This window comes from Ornithorhynchus anatinus, chromosome X5, assembly GCF_004115215.2.
Source record: "Ornithorhynchus anatinus isolate Pmale09 chromosome X5, mOrnAna1.pri.v4, whole genome shotgun sequence".
NCBI classification, from domain to species: Eukaryota; Metazoa; Chordata; class Mammalia; order Monotremata; family Ornithorhynchidae; genus Ornithorhynchus; species Ornithorhynchus anatinus.
The window spans coordinates 62,244,708-62,268,518 of NC_041753.1; the positions used below are offsets into that span (position 1 = coordinate 62,244,708).

General features: G+C 42.6%; 1 non-coding gene across 1 annotated transcript; it reads right to left on the bottom strand.

The window, feature by feature from the left end:
- Positions 1–22,417: 22,417 nt before the first annotated feature.
- On the bottom strand, positions 22,418–22,555 carry LOC114808384. The gene has a single exon (XR_003756231.1). It is a non-coding gene; the product is annotated as a small nucleolar RNA SNORA7 (small nucleolar RNA).
- Positions 22,556–23,811: the final 1,256 nt, after the last annotated feature.

A 23,811-nucleotide genomic window follows, 5' to 3' on the forward strand; every position in this document is an offset into this window, starting at 1 on the left:
TAATATTTGACTGATTAAGGAGAGCCCAGGCTTTTAATGCACTTAATCAGACTAATGCAAATTCATTCATTCATTCAATAGTATTTATTGAGCGCTTACTATGTGCACAGCACTGTACTAAGCGCTTGGAATGCACAAATCGGTAACAGATAGAGACAGTCCCTGCCCTTTGACGGGCTTACAGTCTAATCGGGGGAGACAGACAGACAAGAACAACAGCAATAAATAGAATCAAGGGGATGAACATCTTATTAAAACAATAGCAAATAGAATCAAGGTGATGTACATCTCATTAACAAAATAAATAGGGTAATGAAAATATATACAGTTGAGCGGACGAGTACAGTGCTGAGGGGAGGGAAGGGAGAGGGGAGGAGCAGAGGAAAAGGGGGGAAAAGAGGGCTTAGCTGAGGAGAGGTAATGAGAGACAAATAGAGACTCAGGAATGTGCCTGAGGAGAAAACTTGGGGGATCACCATAAAAGTGGGGGTTCTTCTTTGGGAATCCTGAATGGCCAGCTGGGCACTCCAGGATAGGGGATTGTGGATGGGTTACTGGGCTCTGAGAGGAATTATATATTCTTCAAGCAAGCAATCAATAGTATTTACTGAGCACTTAGTCTGTGCAGTATGTAATACTACTACTAATAATGATAGTATTTGTTAAGCGCTTACTATCGGCTAAGCACTGTTCTAAGTGCTGGGGTAGATACAAGGTAATCAGGTTGTCCCACGTGGGGCTCACAGACTTAATCCCCATTTTACAGATGAGGGAATTGAGGCCCAGAGAAGTGAAGTGACTTGCTCAAAGTCACACAGCTGATTAGTGGCAGAGCTGGGATTAGAGCCCATGACTTCTGTCTCCTAAGCCCGGGATCTTTTCACTAAGCCACTCTGCTTCTCTATGTATATGTGCTCTGCACACAGCACGATAATAAGTGCTTGGAAGGGTACAATATAACAGTCACATTTCCTGTCCACAATGAGTTTACAGTCTAGCAGGGGAGACAGACATTAATATACATAAATTATGGACATGTACATAAGTGTTGTGGGGCTGGGTGGGGGTGGATGATGAATAAAAAGGAGCCACTCAGGGCAATGCAGAAGAGAGTGGAAGAAAAGAAATAGAGCACTTAATCAGGGAAGGCCTCTGGAAAGAGATGTGCCTTCAATAAGGCTTTGAAGTGAGGGAGAGTAATTGTATGTTGGATATGAAGAGGGAGGGTATTTCAGGACAGAGGCAGGACATGGGTGAGAGATCAGCAGCGAGACATGAGATTGAGGTATGGTGAGTATGTTGGCATTAGAGGGGTGAAGTGTGTGGGCTGGGTAGGAGAGTAGCAAGGTGAGGTAGGAGACGGCAGTGTGATTGAGTACTTTAAATTCTGTTGTACTCTACTCTCCCAAGTGCTTAGTAGAGTGCTGTGCACATAGTTAGTTCTCAATAAATATCATTGATTGATTATGCAGTATGTATGTAGTATGTTAATTGATGTTATGGGTAACCATTGGAGATTTTTGAGGAGTGGGGAACCATGTGCTAAACAACATTTTAAAAAGGCAGACTGAATATGGGGGTTGAAAGAGGAATTAAGGATAATGCCAAGGTGGCAGGGTTGAGAGATGGGGAAGATGATGAAGGAGGAGAGGATTTATAAGGGAAGATGAGGAGCTCAATTTTAGATATATTGAGCTTAAAGTGCCAGCAGGACATCATGTAGAGATGTTCTGGAGGCAGGAGGAAATGGGATACTAGGGGACAGAGAGGAAGGAAGGAGAGAAAAGAGGAAAAAGTGAGTATGGGGTATGGGGGTCAACTGGGGAGTAAGGATATTTCATTTAATCGCATATATTGAGTGCTTACTGTGTGCAGAGCACTGTGGTAAGCGTTTAGAAAGTACAATTCAGCAACAAATAGAGACAATCCCTACCCAACAACGGGCTCACGGAATAAAAGATAATAATGGTATTTGTTAAGCGCTTACTATGTGCCAAGCACTGGGGTAGATACAAGATTATCAGGTTGTCCCATGTGAGGCACAGTCTTAATTCCCATTTTACCAATGAGGTAACTGAGGCACAGAGAAGTTAAGTGACTTGCCCAAAGTCACACAGCTGACAAGTGATGGAGCCAGGATTCGAACCCATGACCTCTGACTCCCAAGCCCATGCTCTTTCCACTAAGACACGCCAAGAGGAGGAGACTGCGGACTGTAAACCCCTTTTAGGCAGGGATTACATCTACTAACTCTCTTGCACTGTACTTTCTTAACCACTTAGAACAGCGCTCTGCCCATAGTAAGTGCTCAATAAATACCATTGATTGAAAGAAAGAGTGAGAATGAAAAAGGAGAGGCAGAGATAGAGACACACAGCAAGATAAAACATATCTAGAAATATACATATATATATATATATATGCACACATAGAGGGAGAGAAAGACACACAAGTGAGAAGAGATAAAGAGGATACTCTAAGTTTTTGCATTCAAAAGAGACTGACAAAATCAGCACTTCTCCCCCTTTGACTCAAGTAAATGTCAATCAGACAGGCAGGTTCCCTAGCTGAAATGTGATGCTCCTTTGCCATTTATTAAAAATTGAGACAATTTTTCTTCAATATTGGCTTCAGAAGGGAAAAGGAACATTTGAAAAAAATTAACAAAAGTAGGCAAAGATACAGACATTGGGAAAGAGCAGTTGGGAGTGCCGTCCAGGTTGTATCTTCTGTCATGAGATTTTTAAAAAATGTCTTTGCACTTCTCAATACACTTGTCTGCTGTATGACCTTAGGCAGTCACTTAACTTCTCTGTGCCTCAGTTTCCTTTTTGGTAAAATGGGGATTAAATACCCGTTCTCCCTCCTACTTAGACTGTGAGTCCCATGCGGGTCACGGGCTGTGTCCCATCTCCATATACTGTATCTAACCCAGCAATTGGTACAGTGCAGGGCACATAGTCAGTGCTTAACAAATACCACACTTCTTATGATGATGATGGTGATGATTATACACGCACTCACTAATGCAAAATATCCCTCCTGTCCCAGCAACCTTTATTTTCAAATGCTCAATTTGTAAAAGATCTTTAAACTTCACACTGACTTTGTGTCCAATGCTGTTCTGTTCAGAAGGTGGAGTGGGGTTTTGAGACTTTTTAGCATTGGATCCTTCAACTGTCCAAAAAATACCCTACAAGAAGGGATTTTCTCAAGGAATCCAAAATACTGTCCATGGTACTCATAAATACTGTATTGTCTGAAATGACTTATCTCAGTAGTGACTGTGGGCTCAGATTTATTGTACAGTTCATCAACTTCTCAGCATGATGGATAATGAATGTTTCATTTACATCACTAATTGCCAAGCCATGCTTCCTTCAACCTTTAACCCGTATGCTTTATCACATTATCACCATATGTCAATATAATTGCCTTTAACATTTCAAATGAAAAACTTTCTTCTGTAGCCACATCGAAAGCTTTTCCACAAAGAAAGCATGTGAGGGTCAGCTACCAGATGCAAAGAAGATGCAACAGCTGTCCTCTCCCTAGAAAATGGTTCCAGAATTCCATGTTAAACATTCTTCTTTGGGTATTAAGATGACATGCTTTCCACTGGTTCATTCATTCTGACCTTTCATTCAACAGAGGCTTGAACCCAACACCCCAAAAGCAATCCAATTAAACTCTTAGGCGAGATCTACACTTCACTTTTTTAATTCTATCTGTTAAGCACTTACTACGTGCCAGGCACTATACTAAGCGTTGGGGAGTGTCGGATTGGACACACTCCCTGTCCCACATGGGGCTCATAGTCTTAATCCCCATTTTACAGATGAGGTAACTGAGGCACAGAGAAGTGAAGTGACTTGCCCAAGGTCACACAGAAGACAAGCAGTGGAGCCGGGATTAGAATCCAGGTCCTTCTGACTCCCAGGTCTGTGTTCTATCCACTAGGACATGCTGCTTCTTTTCATGACCATTTCCAGAAAGTGGTGTTATACAGATACACAATGCCATGGAAAAGCAGGGATATGAGAGAAGGAGGAACACGTGTAAATTTGAATGATTGGCAAATAATTTGAGATTGCCTACATAGGTCTCTTTTCAGGAGATATCCCAGTTCTATGCACTTGGATCTGTACACTTTGAGCAGTTGATATTCATTCCACCCTCATCCCTACAGCACTTATGTACACTCCTGTAATTTATTTAATGTCTGTCTTGCCCTCTAGATTCTAAGCTCCTTATGGGCAGGGAACATGTCTACCAATACTGTTATATTGTAATCTCTCAAGTGCTTAGTATGGTGCTCTGCACTGAATAAACCCTCAATAAATGTCATTGATTGATTTTGTCTATCGTTATATTGTACTCTCCCAATATTAATAATAATGTTGGTATTTGTTAAGCGCTTACTATGTGCAGAGCACTGTTCTAAGCACTGGGGTAGACACAGGGGAATCAGGTTGTCCCATGTGGGGCTCACAGTCTTAATCCCCATTTTACAGATGAGGTAACTGAGGCACAGAGAAGTGAAGTGACTTGCCCACAGTCACACAGCTGACAAGTGGCAGAGCTGGGATTCGAACCCATGACCTCTGACTCCAAAGCCTGTGCTCTTTCCACTGAACCATGCTACTTCCCAAGTTCTTAGTACCGCGCTCTGCACACAGTAAATGCTCAATAAATATGATTGAATGTATGAATGAATATTGATACCTGCAGTGCTGTCTCCTCTCTTCTCTAATCTGCTCTTCTAACATTATAAGGGACTCAAATCTCTACAGTAAAGGACAGAAAGAGGGGAGGAAAACACAGAGCCAAGAAAAGGGCAAAAGGGGCTACTGAGGGCCAAAAATCACTGGGGGACTTCTAGGGCCTATGGGCCCCAGTCTGGAGGACAAGGTATGCACTTTCCAGACACCAAGTGAATGTCATGGATCTACCTTTTAGAATGGTTCTGAAGTATATCTGGACTAGTGGAGAGATTTCCTGGGCAATGGAAAATGGCCTGGCAGACCTTGGTGACAACCCTGTGTGAACTGACCAATATTACCTTCCTGGATCTCCCCCAGTTCACCCTCTTTGATCCCTGATCTCACCACCTGGATCCTTCCTTGATTAGGTTCAGGCCCTGCCCACATCTACCCTAAGTGAAAGTAGGACCCACTACTCCACAACTTCTTGCTCTGATGGAAGGGAGGGCGGGGAGGGATACTGGAAAGGAAACCAGAGTCACCCAAGCTTTGTCTAAATCCTTATTCCTTCGATCTTCCAAATAACCCAGTCAGGAGAAATTTTTGATAATGGAAAAAAAAAATCCAGAAGGAAGTCACCACAGTTCCTTCATCTGGTCCTACACAAATGTTTGGGAGTGGCTACGTAGGCTGGGGTGATGGCTGAATTTTCATGAAGGTGTCAACAGTACCATCATATGTCCCTTCTCAAATGGATCTACAAGAGGTACCTTCTATAAAACAAAGGTTTCTGGAAATTCTACCTCAGTTTTCCTATGGTAGGATCCACTTGCCATGCTACTGCAGTCCCCCTTGATTTGGATTTTTTTTGGCCTCATTTACAATTGCTCCTGCAGTAGCAGGATCCTTTTTTCATCCAATGTGTACTCTACCACATATCAGTAAATGGATCTAGATAATCTGGCTGATCAACACAGATACCACCTGCAAAGTATGGATACCACAGGAAAAGCACAAGAGGCTGACAGGCATCACACTAAGTTGGCAGCTATATTTAATTTGGGATTTCTCCCTGCCATACTTATATGGAATGGTAGCATAAAGCCTCCAGTGATGGGGCTTAAAGGCAGGGTCACTCCTCAGGCATTTATATTTGACAAGCATCCGAAGACCTGGGCTGGTGTCCAATGAGAAGGGAGAAGACCATGATGTGGAAAGAGTTGCTGAATGGTGAAAGGGAGGAAAGCAAACATCTATGTGGGGAGTGGGAGAAATGGTCCAAGGGGAAATGCTGAGACGCTACTTGAACGGAAACAGGGAAAGTGACATCTGCAGCTGGGGAAGCCACAGCAACCAAAGCATCGTGCTAGCACTAAGCTTTTTGAGAAGAGACGTTACAGACAGAGAACAGCTGGGCTGTCCATGAGAAGCTGCAGACCTCAGATGCTCCAGTCAATCACTGCAAGCATGAGCCAAAAGACTAACACTGACAACAGTCAGAGCGGATGGACTGGGAGTCAAGCTTTGCACCACAGTCATATATTCAGGAGAAAACACCATGGATGGTGATATCTTCTAACCCAAGAATGTGTGCTCACATGCAGAGATGAAGCCGTATGGGCCCAGGACTTGCAAGATATTAGCCAATGCCTAAAAGAAATCAGTCTATGGGGAAGCAAAGCTTTTATTAAAGTTGGATAATTACCAGCTGCATACACACATATATACACACAGATAGTATCTGTCTTCATCCCCATTACCACTCACCTATCTTCTTGACCCCCCACCCTCCAGTAGTGTCCAAAGAGAATGAAATCAAAATGACTAATCTTTACAACTTGTTCAAGAGAAAGCTTTGCCCCAAACAAGTACATGAATGGCAATTTTCAGGACTGATACATTCACACATACAAATCTAGATTTTTTGAAAGCGGCTTGAGGGCAGGGATCATGTCTATTCACTTTTTTATGCTCTTCCAAGTGCTTTTAGGTTCTGAGCCCCATGAGGAAGAGGGACCATGTTGAATTCCCACCTGTGTATTTTCTCCCACTTCTTAATACAGTGTTCTGCACACAGTAAGCGCTTAATAAATACTACTACTGCTGCTTAATAGAATGGTCTGCATGCAGTAAATGCTTAATTAATATTACTACTACTTAGGAGAATGCTCTGCACAGAGGAAGTGCTCAATAAATACTGTTGCTTGATTCTTTTTCAGTAGAGCTCCTTATTTTGACACCTTTTTTTGCTTTTTTGAGTTTCCTCGCCCAACTGTTGATCTGGATTCTTTATCCCATTGGAAGTAAAAAGCGACAGATTCTTGTTAGGTTTTCTACCACACATTTTGCTTTTCATCTGCCTCCTTCGGTCTGGGTCCAGTGAGGAAGCACTTCATTCCCAACTGATTACCTTCAGCTCTGACTGAGTCCTGTTTGAGCACATGGATAGGAGGATGAAACAGCTTTAATCATATGTCAATCAATCAGTTTTCCAGAATACAATTCCCAAGAAGGGTAAGGCACATCTGAATAGACAGATGCGTATGCATATTATATGTATCCGTATATCAATGTACATATATAATATGCAAATATACCTATGTGGAGTCAAAAAAAAAATCTTTCAACCTATAAAACTTTTTACCATGTTGCCCAATGGTCACTAGTCAGCTCCATATTTCCTGATGTCATCATGATGATATATCTGAAGGCAGAGGCATCTCTAAGCCTGAAGTACTATAATTCTATAGGTTGTAATTTCCCTTTTTGAGTAAAAGTTTAATTTTCTCAAGGGGAATTGTTTTTAGGCCCAGTCCAACTTCTTTTGAGGCTTGGGTGACTTGACCTGACTTGTGTATGAGATTTATAATGTATAAGTACACACATACAAATCCAGAAGTGTGTATATGCATATACATATATCCATGACCTAAAGGGAAGAGCAGAGGACTGAAAGAAGACTCATTCATTCATTCAATAGTATTTATTGAGCGCTTACTATGTGCAGAGCACTGTACTAAGCGCTTGGAATGAACAAGTCGGCAACAGATAGAGACAGTCCCTGCTGTTTGACGGGCTTACGGTCTAATCGGGGGAGACGGACAGACGAGAACAATGGCAATAAATAGAGTCAAGGGGAAGAACATCTCGTAAAAACAATGGCAACTAAATAGAATCAAGGCAATGTACAATTCATTAACAAAATAAATAGGGTAATGGAAATATATACAGTTGAGCGGAGGAGTACAGTGCTGTGGGGATGGGAAGGGAGAGGTGGAGGAGCAGAGGGAAAGGGGGAAAAGAGGGTTTAGCTGCGGAGAGGTGAAGGGGGGGTGGTAGAGGGAGTAGAGGGAGAAGAGGAGCTCAGTCTGGGAAGGCTTCTTGGAGGAGGTGAGTTTTAAGTAGGGTTTTGAAGAGGGGAAGAGAATCAGTTTGGCGGAGGTGAGGAGGGAGGGCGTTCCAGGACCGCGGGAGGACGTGGCCCAGGGGTCGACAGCGGGATAGGCGAGACCGAGGGACGGTGAGGAGGTGGGCGGCAGAGGAGCGGAGCATGCGGGGTGGGCGGTAGAAAGAGAGAAGGGAGGAGAGGTAGGAAGGGGCAAGGTGATGGAGAGCCTTGAAGCCTAGAGTGAGGAGTTTTTGTTTGGAGCGGTGGTTGATAGGCAACCACTGGAGGTGTTTAAGAAGGGGAGTGACATGTCCAGATCGTCTCTGCAGGAAGATGAGCCGGGCAGCGGAGTGAAGAATAGACTGGAGCGGGGCGAGAGAGGAGGAAGGGAGGTCAGAGAGAAGGCTGACACAGTAGTCTAGCCGGGATATAACGAGAGCCTGTAGCAGTAAGGTAGCCGTTTGGGTGGAGAGGAAAGGGCGGATCTTGGCGATATTGTAGAGGTGAAACCGGCAGGTCTCGGTAACGGATAGGATGTGTGGGGTGAACGAGAGAGACGAGTCAAGGATGACACCGAGATCGCGGGCCCGAGAGACGGGAAGGATGGTCGTGCCATCCACGGTGATAGAGAAGTCTGGGAGAGGACCGGGTTTGGGAGGGAAGATGAGGAGCTCAGTCTTGCTCATGTTGAGTTTTAGGTGGCGGGCCGACATCCAGGTGGAGACGTCCTGGAGGCAGGAGGAGATGCGAGCCTGAAGGGAGGGGGAGAGGACAGGGGCGGAGATGTAGATCTGCGTGTCATCTGCGTAGAGATGGTAGTCAAAGCCGTGAGAGCGGATGAGTTCACCGAGGGAGTGAGTGTAAATGGAGAACAGAAGAGGGCCAAGAACTGACCCTTGAGGAACTCCAACAGTTAAAGGATGGGAGGGGGAGGAGGCGCCAGCGAAGGAGACCGAGAATGACCGGCCAGAGAGGTAAGAGGAGAACCAGGAGAGGACGGGTCTGCCGCTGCCTCAATGTGTGACTTGGGAAAAGCCTCTCAACCTCCGATTCATCTTCTGTAGAAATGGTGGATAGGATGCCTGCATGGTCTATTGGAACGAGTGCATGCCTTGGAGTCAGAGGACCTGGATTTCTTGTTTGCTTAACATCCCTATGTCTCAGTTCCCTCGTTTGTAAAATGGGGATAAAATATCTATTCTCCCACCTTTTTAGACTATGAGCGCCATATGGGATAGGAGGGATTGCGTTCTACCTGATGATCTTGAACTTATCCCAATGCTTAGTATAGTGGTTGGCACATAGAAAACATTTAATATTATTATTTGCCTACTTTCCCTCTTAGACTGTGAGCCCATGACAAGGGACTGTTTCTGATCTTATCTTGTATCTACCTCAGCACTTAACACAGTTTTTGGAACCTAGGAAGTGCTCAGTAAACACCATAATCAATCATCGACAATGATCTACAGTATATCAGATCGTAGGATCCTTGCAGACAAACTATCTCATAATCTATTGTACATTCCCAGGTGTTTTGTACAATGCTTCAAACAGAGTAAGGGCTTCAATCAATATGATTGCTTGTGGAAAATAGGATCCTGTATCCCAGCCACCCACCAGAAATGCTGAAGGGGTTGTGTAGGATTCTACTCTTCTGGCACTAAATTGTAAAATTGTAAAACCTAGAGAGATGGCCTTTTTGATCGAGAGTGCCAGGATTCTCTTCTGCCCAAATTCTGGTTAATTTGTAACCCTAGGTCATTCAGGATTACATGCAAGATCAAGATCTTGTAGTGCAGGAAAAACAGATGATTCTCATATTGGGATCGACTTTAGAGGAATTTGATTTTTTTTTCCAGATTAAAGCAACAAGTGGCAGCAGCATGGTCTAATGGAAAGAGCAAAAGGCTGCGAGTCAGAAGACCTGGGTTCTGGTCTTGTCTCCACCACTTGCCTGCTGCGTGGCCTTGGTTTGGGCAAGTCACATAACTTTCCTGGACCCTATGCCCTTAGCTGTAAAATAGGAATTAAATACCTGTTCTCTCTCCTACTTAAACTGTGAGCCCCATGTGGGACAGGGACTGTGTCCGACCTGATTTTCTTGTATATACCCAAGAGCTTTGAACAGTGTTTGGCTCATAAAAATTACTTAAAAATACCACAGTTATTATTATTATTATTCCATCTCCACCAGTAAGAATCCAGAAGCTCCGGTCACTGTAAGCTCTTTGAGGGAAGTGATCTTGGCTACCAGCTTGGTACAGTTTACAGTGCTCTGTACACAATAAGCTCTCAATAAATATGATTGATTGATTTTGGTTTAACAGAGGGATTTAACATAAATCCCCATTGACTGGAAAGCTGAGTGTTTTCAAAACACCAAGAAAGCTTTTCCAGAATGAACTCAAAAGGAGTACCAGAAGTCAAAATTCCATTTCCACAGCCAAGGTAATGGGAAATACCTACTTTTTTTGTCCTCTTCCGAATTTTTGTTTATCAGTCACTTCTCAGAACTTAAAAATGGCTTTTTTCCATTTTGCTCTTAAGAAGGTGCTCTGTAGGCACTGTGCATGCTCAGTTTCTAAAATAATGCATTCTAAACTAGTAAGCAGGGACTAGGCACTAAAAGCAGAGTCTCTCTCAGTCTCTCTGACCCATTATTAGAGACTTAAAAACAAGCATGTTTTCAAATGGTGCTATGAGCTGCCAATGATGTATCACCACCATATCTCATTATTCTTCTCTAAATGTGATAATAATGTGATCCGTTAACATAAAAAAAGTTTGACTCCACAAAAGCAGCTGGAAATGGACAACCACAATATGCATAAATCTAACTCCTACCACCGACGACACACTGTTTGACACATATTGTTAGAAGCACCTCGCATTTATGAGTTCTTTTAAGCAAAATACTTGCATTAGGACTCAGCTGGTGCTATACATCAGGCGGTTTGGGGAATGTTCGTTTCTCAGTGGAAATCAGAATTTGTATTCACTTGTCTCTCTCTGGAAACATTTACCAGGTTTGGGGATATACATAGGCAGCAGGGAGGAAAAAGATGGCCATTTCAGGTACCGCTACAAGTTTCCCTGAACAGTCTTATGTTCTCTGCTTCTTCTGCTTTCTGCTATTTGATTATGGCTTTGCTAAAAAGATTAGCGGTGAATTAAGGTGTACACACTCACACACACACCTACCAGATGGCAGTTAACCCTCCCATTCCATGTCTGGGAAATGTACACCCTCAAATCATGGGCTCTTCAACGAACACCTGGATTTTCAGAGCAAAACTTTTTCTCCGAGGGCCTCGTACAGGACAGGGTTATAGCATATCTACTTCAGAGTCGAGCACACTAGCTTTCGCACCTAGTAGGCACTCAATATCAGAAGAAGAGGAATTAGTTGGGTATTTGTTAAGCACGCATTATGTACCAAACTCCATGCTAAGTACTGGAGTCGACGCAGGATAAGCAGATTGGGCATCTCGGCACGTTCGCTTCTGGGCACGATTCTGTTTCTTTATCCCATCTTCCAACCTTTCACTTTGCCTTACATTATTCCGTGCCTGTCATTCCCTCCTCCTCTTTTAGCCCTTTGTTCTTTTGGAAGTCTGAAGAACTAGCAGCAGCAGCAACAGCAGCAGCGGCGGCGGCAGCAGGGACTTTTCCACTTGGGAGCACAGCCGACCGCAGAGGGAAACGGCCTGGAATGGCTTGTCAAGTCCCTCCTGCAGCCAGCTCTTTGCACAGGGAGCCTGCTCAAAGCGAAGCTGATTAAGATGCTACTGAAGTGCTTTTTGCTGGCTCCATGTGGGAAAGTGCTCTAGGGAAAACATGATCACACATGGCTTTTGTTGGCTGCCTAGGCACCCTAGGTAGCTGCCTCTGCCTACCCTGCCCATGAATGCATCTTTGATGAGGAATGGGAAAACCATTTAGTGCATGAGATGGCCAATGTCCTTATTCAAAGTCATTCTTTTAAACCCACCAGAACCTCTGGGACTGGCAGCAAGTTAGAAATCTCCCCACAGGGAACATGAGTTTTCTCCCTCTGGTTTCTGCAATTTCCTAGAATTGGGAGTGGATTAAATCCCTGTGTATCCCTCACACAGGTCAGCTGTCAACTCAGTTCCTCCCCCTGGCCCCTCCACTACCCTAAACAACAACTCAAAAGACCTTCCGGGCCATCACTGTAGTGGCTCATCTGTGAATGCAGGCGTATGGTCACAGCATTGACGCAGTGGTCCAAATCACTCAGAACAAATAAAAAACTATTGACCGGAAATATTCAGACAATGGAACTCCAAGTGTTTCCTTCCCTTGAATTATTCAGATTGTTGTTTCAGTGCTCCACTGTCCCTGAAGACAGAACCCCTGCTGATCCCTGGGGTAAGATTCAGGTCCCTCACTTCCCTATCCTCCAGAAATAGACTTGAAGATCATCGTGGGTCCCAAAATATATGCCGAGTGTCCACCAAGTGTGTGGCACTGTTTTCACTTTAGGGGCATTAAGAAGAAAGCAGGAATCATAGCCTCTGCCTCTCTGACCTTGAGGAACTCACAGTTTAAGAGCAAGGCAAATAGGTTTGTTTATCTCGAAAAATGAGCATCCGTAAACTATTATATCAGAAACTTAAAAAACACCCAAATAAAGGAAAAGTGCTAGAGAAGTACAACAGATTGCCTCTGGAACAGAGGCATGCAAACAATTAATCAATCAATCAACATTATTTATTGAGGACTCCATGCAGAGCACTGTACTAGGCACTTGGAAAGATAAAATACAGTAGAGTTGGAAGAAACAATTCTGGCCCTCAAGGAGCTTATAATCTAGTAGTCAGGGTAGGCAAATCATGACCAAGTAGAAATCAAGAAATATGGCAATAATGCACAAAGTAAGCGCTTAACAAAATACCAACTTTATTATTACTATGCAACGTGAGGTCTGTTTACTTCATTAAATTGTATATTTGTTGTGCTTACTTTCTCTAGCCCAAGGTGGCACAAGTATCTACTATCTACTCTCACAATCTATGTGAGATCAGCATGCCTTTCTGATGTTTCCAATGCTATCTTAATAATGAGGGTATTTATTAACCTCTTAGCATGGGCAAAGTATGGTGCAAAGCACCGAGGTAGATACAGGACGAACGGAACAGACCTGGTTTCTATCCCACGTTTCCTGCATGGTGTTGAAGCAATCCTTTGGAAATGCTTAGTGCTGTGCTCTGCACACAGTAAGCGATCGATCGATTGAAATGCAGTTCAAGACAAGCTGTGTTAAAATGGCTCAGGGCGTGCAACAGTTTGAGTATGCAGGGGCATTCAAACCCACAGCTCCTCTTCCACTCTTCTGAGCAGGGGTTCAGATGAGCAGGGTATCAAAGGACCCTCCTTGCTCAAGCTGCTGTTGGATGTTCTTACTGCATGTTCTTCTTGAAAATCCACTGCACACCCATCACCACTTTGGGGGAATTGGCCAGTCTCAGCCTTCTGACCAGGGTTTTGAGACCATACAGCCTGGATCTTTAAGATCCAGCTGGCCTCAGCAGGTACTGCAGGGTCATTTAGCACCTAAACAGATGCTTTTATTTCCCTCGGTGCTCCAAATAGGTACTGAAAACTATGCAAAACTCCCCAGATTCTTCGTGACTAATGCCTTCGCCTGTGTGAACATATTTGCACACGCCAAAAACGAGGACTTAAACAAATCAGAATCAAGGCAGTGAGAACCAAGGAGGCTATCAAGTCCAGAGCCGAGAAAAATAAGGAAACGGCATATTCGCTAGATGTGTGTTTGCCATAAATTAGGCCTGCTGAGAGAGTAATGCTGAGCCTTCCATATGGCAAATATCAGATTGAGACACACAGAAAGAGAAATGACTTTTTCATTCTTGAATTAATTCTGTTCAGTTTATTTGGGATGTCATATTATCCAGCAAGCATACAGAAACAACACTGTTAGAAATTCAATGATGCTTCTAAATACAATGGAAGAGGTTTAATGAAAAAAACTTTCATCAAAGAAATGCATTTTTATTATTTGGAGTCTTAGTTTTAAAGAGTGATTCTTATATCCATTTGTTATTCCCAAGGGAGAGGATGTCAAAGTCTATTACCACAATTGTTATTCAAACTCGTGTGCCTTTTGCCCTAGATCTAGTCACTCTCAGTTGAGATACAAAATATCTAGTCTATCATTTCTTATTGAATCTTCTAGAAGAAGAGTACAGAAAAAGTTGGGGTCCTCTCAAGCAATAGAAGAGTAAGGCGAGATTGTAAGCTCCTTGTGGACAGGGATCATATCTACCTACTGTTTCATGCTGTACTCTCCCAGTCACCTAGTGTAGTGCTCTGCACACAGAAAGCATTCAATAAATACCAGTGATTGTTGGGGAGCATCCTTTCCACCATCACAGAGGGCCTGGGAGACCATTCTAGTACTGTCTCAGAGTCTTAGGAGTAAAAAGTCATCCCACTGATTGTTTTCACTCAGAATCCTTTCTCTGCTTCCCGCTCATATTCCCTTTACCACTGAGGCTTTCTTATATTCTCTTTTTTCATTTCTGCTCCTTGATTTTTCTTCCCCCACCCATTTTTTTCATCCTATTTTCTTAATTTCCAGAAGCAGCATGGCCTAATGGGAAGAGCACAGGTCTGAGAGTTAGAGGACCTGGGGGGTCTAATCCCAGCTCTGCCACTTACCTGTTGTGGAACCTTGGGCAAGTCACTCCTCCTTAGGCTGTGAATCATAAGTGGAACAGAGACCATGTCTGACCTGATTATCTACCAACATTATTATCTACTCCAGTGCTTAGTACAGTGCTTGGCACCAAGTAAGCACTTAAATGATATTATTATTAGTGTGGTGACAATCCAGTGCTACAGTTAATAACATCAGAGTAGGGTTCTAGAGTATGCCTTTCCATCTCAACATCCACAATATTCCAAATTTTATCCTCATTTTATTAGAGTATAAGCTCCTTGAGGGTAGAGACCATGTCTTTTGCTTCCTGTGTATTCGCCCAAGGACTTAGTACAGTGCTCAACTGGCTCTTTTATAATCTTCCTTCATCTCAGTAGCTTCTTCTCCCTTTGAGGTCTTCTACACCTAAACTCACGGTAGGCTCCACATATGGGACTATAAATATTCATGGCACTAGAATAACTGCCCAAGTTTCAGGAATCCTTGGTGCTTTCTTGAACTCACTACTGGCTTTCTATTTGGCCAAGGACAACTTACATCGAACCTCTATGAATGGAAATAATTCCTGCTAACTCTTCCTGCAGAGTTGGACCAACAAATAAGAAATACATAATGTTAATAAGATTCGTAGAGTAACTATTTATTACAGTGTTGTGGATTTGGAAGGATTCAAAATAATTCAGAAGAAACAATGAGAAATAGAAAAAAAAGAGAAAAAAACTTTAATAATAAATCTATTGTATTTATTGAAAGCTTATTCAGGCATATTTATTGAGTGCTCACCATGTGCAGAGCACTGTACTAAGTGTTTGGGAAAGTACAACACAATAATAAATAGTGAGATTCCCTGCTCCCAACGAGCTTATAGTCTAGAGGGGACTGTGTACTCACCTCACCCTCAGCACTTATGTACATGTCCATAACATATTTATTTCCACTTGTTCAATTCTCTCCTTGATGCCCTTTAATCTGGCTTCTGCCCCCTTTCCCTCCTCAGAAACTGTCCACCAGTGATGTCCTTCTTGCCAAAAGCAACAGCCTCTACTTCATCCTAATCCTTCTCAACCTCTCAGTTACCTTTGACACTGTCCATCACCCCCTTCTCCTGTAACATTACCTAATCTTTACTTCAGTGACACTATTCTCTCCTGATTCTCCTCCTAATCCTCTGGCTGCTCATTCTCAGTCTCTTTCACAGGCTCCTCCTCTGCCTCCCACCCCCAAACTGTGGGAGTCCCTCAAGGCTCAGTTCTGGGTCCCTTTCTACTCTCCATCTACATCCACTCCCTTGGAAAACCCATTCACTTCCATGGCTTCAACTACTATTTCTATGCAGGTGATTCCCAAATCTACATTTTCAACCCTGATCTCTCTCCTTCTCTGCAGTATTGCATTTCCTGCTCATTTCCAAACATCTCTACTTGGATGTACTGCTGACACCTCAAACCTAACATATCCAAAACTTTCAGTGACCTCATCTGTAAAGTGGGGATTAAGACTGTAAACTTAATGTGGCACAGGGACTGTGTTCAACCCAATTTGCTTGTGTTCTCTCCTAGCGCTTTTTACAGTGCCAGGCACATAGTATGCGCTTAAAAAATACCACAGTTATTATTATCATCAATTATAATCCAACATGGTTGAATAATAATAATAATAATCCAAGCACCTAGCCTACCTCACCTTGATTACTGCATCAGCCTCCTTGCTGACCTTCCAGCCGCCTGTCTATCCCCTCTTCAGTCCATACTTCACTCTGCTGACCGCATTATTTTTCTACTAAACCATTCTGTCCATGTTTTCCCACTTCTCAAGAACCTCCAGTGGTTGCCCATCCACCTCTGCATCAAACAGAAACTCCTTAAAATAGGCTTTAAAGCATTCAATCACCTTGCATCCTCCAATTTCATCTTGCTGATTTCCTATTACAGCCCAGCCTGCACACCGGGCTTCTGTAAAGACCAACCCACTCACCATACCTCAATCTTATCTATCTTGCCACCCACCTCTCATCCACATCCTGCCTCTGGCCTGGCACACCCTCCCTTTTTACATTCAACAAAAGTTCATGCTCCCCATCTTCAAAACCTTATTAAATGCACATGTCCTCCAAGAGGACTTCATTCATCAACAAAAATTAATACTTCTCTCCAAAAGGTGCAAGTCACTCCCTTCTGATTGCATGCTTTTGGCTATGACAAAATCAACAACTAAAACTGTGGGTGACCTGCCTTCCATTCATAGTCCTCCATGAGAAGGTTTCTAATCTCTCCTTGATTCTCTAAATATTCCATCTTGTTCATTCAATCGTTTTTTTGAGCGCTTACCATGCACAGCACTGTACTAAGCGCTTGGAAAGTACAATTCAGCAGCATGTTTCCCATTTGATAGTGAAAGAGAGAAACAAATGAAAATTTTGTTTGTTGCAGAAATATAAATGCAGTGTTATGGCTGAATGTGCATCAGGCAGCCCTAACACCACTCTGAAAAGACCATTCATGTTGCTTCATGCCCCTAACAAAATGTCTCAGGGCCTAGCTATTAAGGTAATTGGCTACTGGTGTTTTTGGTTGCAATTAAGCTCAGAAGGAAAGCAGTAGTCTGACTTATGCAGGGACCAGCAATCAATCAATTGTATTTGAGCCCTTACTGTGTGCAGAGCACTTACTAAGCACTTGGGAGAGTACAATATAACAGAGTTGGTAGACTTGTTCCCTCAAAGAGCTTGCAGTCTAGAGTCTAGACCATCCCTCACCCCACCCATAGGTGATGAAACTGAGACCCAGAGAAGTTAAGTGACTTGCTCAAGATCACAAAGCAGACAAATGGCCAAGTGGGGATTAGAACTCAAGTCCTCCTGTCACTCAATCCTGAGCACATCAACAATAAGTTGGTGTTTAAGTTACCTTCTCCCAGATGCAATTTGGGACAAAAATGCATTTTCTACCAGAATGTTATCTTGAACTAATTTTCATTAAGACAGTGTCACCCACCCAATTAATTTCTCATCAAGACATTTGTTTGCTGTCACGGGGACACAGCCAAAGTCTACCTAACACTTTGTGATTTGCTCATTTCTTGAATCAGCTCTACTAAATGCAACTTAATCCCAATTTAAATCTTAGCCATATACATGTGCTTATCTCATTTTGGCCTTTGACACATTTATTGCCCCTTTATCATTTGTGCCCAGAAACAAATATCCTCTAAAGCTGCAAACAAAAAGTATCTGTATTTTTTGGACATGGGAGATTTGTAGGCATTAAAGCATTAAACATCTAAAGAAAAGTAATATTGCATCAGATGAATGCACATAGACCATTCATTAGACTATGAGAGTTCATGCTTTTTTTTTTTTTTTTAATAAGTTCACCTTCGAGTGAGACTGATGGGAAAAGTAAGAGAGGCAGGTTGTGGCTTCATAGCACATACTATGCTTAACATGAGCTTAAATTTAAAGCATAACCCCGTTAAACTATAATTAAGAGGAATGCACAAGCATAGACAGACCTCTCGATAAGCATTATCTCCTAAATGTGAATCAGGGAATTCTGAGGGGAGAGAGAGTTTAATCTGCACCGTTGTCACCATTTTTGGATAACACTTTTGAAAAACCACATTAAAAGTACTTCAGTTTAATACAAAAGTCCAATCAGTTTAATGAAGGAATATTCAATTCTTATTCAATCACACATTCAGTCTGTCACCAAATTCTGTCGGTTCTACCTTCGCAACATTGATAAAAGTCCGCCCTTTCCTCACCATCCAAACTGCCACCATGCTGATCCAACCACTTATCCTATCCCTCCTTGACTACTGCATTTGCCTCCTTCCTGCCTCCCTGTTTCCTCTCTCTCCCCCCAGGTTCAGCTCATATTTCACTCTGCTGCAAGGCCCATTTTTCTAATAATAAAAAAAAAAGCTCAGTCTATATTTCCCCACTCAAGAACCTCCAATGACTGCCCATCCACCTCTGCATCAAAAAGAAAATTCCTTACCACTGGCTTTAAGACCCTCAATCACCTTGCTCCCTCCTACCTTACCTCTCTGATCTCCTACTGCAGTTCAGAATGGACACACTTCGATCCTTTAGTGCCAGCTACTCACTGTGCCCCAATCTTGTCTATCTTGCCACTGACCCCTTTCCCACATCCTCCTCCTAGCCTGAAACTCCCTCCCCCTGCATATATACTAGGCCATGACTCTCCCCACCTTCAAAGCCTTATTATTGTCACATCTCCTCCAAGAGGCCTTCCCCTATTACACCCACTTTTCCCTGGTTTGCTCTCCCTTCTGTGTCATCTATGTACTTGGATCTGAGACCTTTGGGCATCTGATAGTCACCCCACTTTCAACTCCACAGCACTTCTGTACAAATCTATCAATTATATATTATAAATTATTCATTTATATTAATGTCTGTCTCCCCCTCTAGACTATAAGCTTGTTGTGGGCAGTGAATGCGTCTACCAACTTTGTTGTAATGACTCTCCCAAGTATTTAGTACAGTGCTCTGCACTCAATAAGTTCACAATAAACACCAATGATGATGTGCATTTTTAAAATCTTTTTCCTGTCCAGAACCGATAAACTCTTACCAAATTCCCACTAACCACTGTAAAAAGTCACGAGAGAGGAAAACCACCAATTCCTACTGTTTCCTTCCCCTTAACCAGCCCATTCAAGAATTAATGCAATTTAGGATGCCTGTCAAAGAAATTCCTACCAAGTTCCTTTCCATAGCTGCAAGATGGAAGAAGCACTACTAGAAAAAAGGAATGGAGCATACCTTGCCCAGCTGGTCTTTGAGCTAGAAATAATCAGTATTTATTACAGATCATGTTCACAATCTGACAGATGACATCAATAAAACAATGAAGATAGGGGCTCTATGGATCACACAAAAACATCTTTTCATTACTCAATTTTGGACAGTTATGCCTTATTCCTATAAGGTGACAGATTAGCCATGTGGATGCTTCAGAGACCCCCAAACTAAGGCACGATAAACTCCATGGGGTAGTTCTATCATATATTCACCCACCAGCAAATCTCATATATTGACATTTTTAGTACTTAATTGAAGCTGATTGATCTACATATTCTGTTTTAAACTCACCAAAATGATGTATTTAATGTTTTATTTTTAAACACAATTAAAAAATAATATATAAATATATACATACTGCAAATGTAATACAGATAACAAATTCATTTAAGCCCATTTATGCACATTAGTAACACACCATGTGGCAGAAAGACTAGGACTACAAGAAGACCCCTTGGCGATTTATTTTATATTAAATCCCTAATGGCCTCTCCTTATCTTTGCAAAAATATGCACGAAAGTCCAGACTATGCAGCCATTGAAATGAATGGTTATTTATTTGCTAAACGAGAACCCTATGTTTAATGTTCCTTAGACATAAGGTAGTCTGGAAAAGTCGCATTCCTACAGCTCCATACATCATTTATTTTACATACCCTAACTTCTCACAACAGGCATCAGAAAAATCTCTCTGAACAGCATTGTAAGTTGCTGAGAATTCTGTTTTCAATTCCATTACTGGAAGATTAAATGTTAACATGTTTATTTGCTTCTTCGGCAGCAAAATCTAATTCATGCAGTAAGTTGATCTCGTTAAATTACATATATGTATATAATATACATATATATATATATAATTACATAATATATATATGAGGAAGTTTGCAAATACTAGGAGTAAGATTTGCTCAGAATAGAAAAATAACCAAAGTTTCTCCTTTCAAATAAACCCCAATGCACTTAAATACCAAGTGGTAACTTGATGAGTTTAAGAGTTATTTGAAAATTCACTGATGGGTGAACACTCCCAAAAGTAAATGTTTCCCATCATCGATGCCTCTAATACTGCTCAATGAAAATATTTCAATGATATTGACACTTGGTACTGTGTAGCTGCAGATGATTAAGAATAGGACCAAAGAAAGCAATTTGTTGAGGGAATCCAATTTAGACTATCTCTACCACCCCAGGGTTTCAGTTGGTTAGTAGCAGAGTAATGATAATAATCATAATGTTGGTATTTGTTAAGAGCTTACTATGTGCAGAGCACTGCTCTAAGCGCTGGGGTAGATACAGGGTCATCAGGTTGTCCCACTTGAGGCTCACAGTTAATCCCCATTTTTCAGATGAGGTAACTGAGGCACAGAGAAGTGAAGTGACTTGCCCACAGTCACACAGCTGACAACTGGCAGAGCCGGGATTCGAACCCATGACCTCTGACTCCGAAGCCCGGGCTCTTTCCACTGAGCCACGCTGCTTCTCTGTGAGTATGTCTCACAGTGGTCACTGCCCAAACTTCCACCTTCCCCATTCCTCTCATTCTTGCTGGATTAGCATAATGGCCGGACTGGGAGTCTTGTTGGCCTAAGGGAGGTGAAACAGTGTAGATTTTCCTCTTTCCTCCCAGCTGCGAAAAACACAGGGCTCTTTTCTGGTCTCCTTCCACATTCTCCCTCCCCATGAGCTTCTGTCACTCAGCATCCAACCAGGATTCTCAGAGACAATTTACCAGGAATACATATTATGAATAATTACGGTATTTGTTAAGCACTTACTATGTGCCAGGAACTGTACTAAGCACTGGGGTGGATACCAGCAAATGGGGTTGGACACAGTCCCTGTCCCACGTGGGGCTCACAGTCTCAATCCCCATTGTAAAGATAAGGTAACTGAGGCCTAGAGAAGTTAAGTGACTTGCCTAAGGTCACACAGCAGATAAGTGGCAGAGCCGGGATTAGAGCTCGTGCTCTATCCACTACATTACGTTGCTTCTCTATTCCACATCTCTTCTACATCTGAATAAATATAGCTTATTTTTTTCCCAAAGCTACAGTGCCCTTACTCTAAGGAGCATCTGATACTGCTTGAAGTAGATACTATTTCCAAGCCTTAGAGCATCCTTAACCACAAAACTTTTGTCCTGTCACATTTCAGGTAGTTCTTTCTTCTATGAATCCATTTATCCGAATACCCTAAATACGAAAAACAACAGCTATAAAAATGGGATACCTTAGAGAGATGTGATTGAGGGAAGAAGAATTAGACAAGAACTCTAACAGCAACCAATTATGCAAATAATACAAGAAAAACAACTATAATGGTTCAGATATATCAACAGAATGGGAACAGAACAGAAATCCAGATGGGTACATGAACTGACACAGTAGGGAAAGAGACTCACAGAACAGTCAAGGCAAACATGTATGGATGGGCTTTGTGGATAGTGATCCTGTTATTTGGCAAATCCCTTGAGGAAAGGGAACATGTCTACCATCTCTCTCGTGCTATATCATCAATGATATTTACTGAGCACTTACAATGTGCAGAACACTGGACTAAATGCTTGTTGTCTTATGTTGACGAGTCATGCCTGACCCATAGCGACTCCATAGACACATCTCTCCCAGAACTCCCCACTTCCATCTGCAATCATTCTGGTATGTATCCATAGAGTTTTCTTGGTAAAAATACGGAAGTGGTTTACCATTGCCTTCTTCCACGCAGTAAATGAGTCTCCGCCCTCAACTCTCTCCCATGTCACTGCTGCCCAGCACGGGTGAGTTTTGATTTGAAGCAGATTGACTTTCATTCACTAGCCGCTGCCCAAGCTAGAAATGGAATGGGTAGGCCTCTGCTTTACTCTCCCTCCTGTAGCCATGACTGGTAGAGTACTGGAAACTCCCCAGGTGTGACCCTGAGAGGGGATTAAATGCTTGGGAGAATAAGATACCACAGAGTTGGCAGACACATTTTCTGCCTGCAATGCGAAGCAATGTGGGCTAGTGGAAAGAGTTTGGGCCTGAGAGTCAGAGGACCTGGGTTCTAATTCTGGCTCTGCTTCAGTTTCCTCACCTGTAAAATGGGGACTCAATACCCGTTCGCCCTCCTACTAAAACTGTGACCCCTTTGTGGGACGGGGACTTAGTCTAATCTGATTTTCTTGTATCTAACCCAGAGTTTAGCACAGCTCTTGGCACATAGTAAATGTTTAACAAATACCACAATTACTATTACCATTAGCATGGCAGCTAATGGCATAGTGGATAGAGCACGGGCCTGGAAGTCAGAAAGACCTCCATTCTAATCCTGGCTCTGCCACTTGCCTGCTGTGTGACCTTGGGCAAGTCACTTAACTTCTCTGGGCATCAGTTACCTCATCCGTAAAATGGGGATGAAGGCTGTGAGCCCCATGTGGGGTAGGGACTGTGTCCAACCTGATTAACACAGCAGACAAGTGGTGGAGCTGGGCTTAGAAGCCGGGTCCTTCTGACTGCCAGGTCCGTGCTCTACCCACTAGGCCACACTGTTTTGCTTCAATCTACTCCTCTACTTTCAGCCCCTGCAACTTTAATGTTTTAAACCTTCCTTGCAGCTGCTAAATCCCAATACCCAGAACATTTTAAAAATGAAAACACACTCTTACACAGCTTCAATTAAATTATCCTAATCATGCTACTCATGTAAATTTTCAAAAGACTGCCGTACACCTTGTCCAACACACACTCTTCCTTTAATGAATGCACCTTCATTGCACTTAGGGGTCTAATGTGTAAATTAGAAAGCATCTTCATAAAAAAGTGGTGTTTTAGAAATTTGAAAGAAAAAAGTCTGCACAATCTTTAAATGTCAGAGCACACAGTGTGAGTTGGGGGCTACCTTCACTGTAAGAGAAGACTCTAGAAGATATAAATTCTACAAAATAGCATTAAGTTGCTCTTTGTGAGCATCCTGAAATACCATGGGCCAAAGTAAGTTTCAATTTGCCTTCAATCTTCCCCCTTTACAATCTTTCCACCACTAGGCTGCACCACTGATCTACCGTAATCTTCCCCAATTTCACAGTCCAGGCAAGTTTGTCAGAACAACTGTGGTTAACTGTCTAAAGTTTTCAAACTGCAGTCTCGAATATGCCCACCACATTATTATTCCTCTGTTTGGTTTTATTTTCTAAGGTGCTTGG